At 31.5% G+C, this 426-nt stretch overlaps 1 long non-coding RNA gene across 1 annotated transcript; it reads right to left on the reverse strand.

Annotated features, from left to right (window-relative positions):
• LOC114578953 lies at window positions 1-426 on the reverse strand. Its single transcript, XR_003699846.1, has 2 exons — window positions 377-426; window positions 1-328 (listed from the first exon to the last, which is right to left on the reverse strand). It is a non-coding gene; the product is annotated as an uncharacterized LOC114578953 (long non-coding RNA).

Consider the following 426-nt stretch of genomic DNA (forward strand, 5'->3'; position numbering starts at 1 on the left):
TTTCTCTGTGGCATTTTTTTATGATGAAATAAACAATTGCTGCACCTATGTTCTTGGTTGTTTTTGAAGATTTTGTTGGTAAGGAAATTAATGAAGGCCCTTGTTATTTAAAGACGAATAGCGTTGATGCTTACTTAGCCGGTGAAGTAAGTTTTCTTGAAACTCAAAAGACTTTAGGGCTCTTACACCTTTTTAATGTGTGCTTCCTTAGCCTTAGGTACTTATAGTTGCCTGTTAAATTTAATTTGCATTTATTTTCTTTAAACCCAAAACCCATTAGCTTATATTCACGTGTATGTCCAAAGGGTTTGTAACAGTGATTGTAAACCTATAAAATAGTAGTGTCATTTAAAGATAAATAACAGTGATTGTAAACCTATAAAATAGTAGTGTCATTTAAAGATAAAAATTAAGGACCCGCTTTAA

This window comes from Dendrobium catenatum, unplaced genomic scaffold (genome assembly GCF_001605985.2).
Source record: "Dendrobium catenatum unplaced genomic scaffold, ASM160598v2 original_scaffold_235069, whole genome shotgun sequence".
NCBI classification, from domain to species: Eukaryota; Viridiplantae; Streptophyta; class Magnoliopsida; order Asparagales; family Orchidaceae; genus Dendrobium; species Dendrobium catenatum.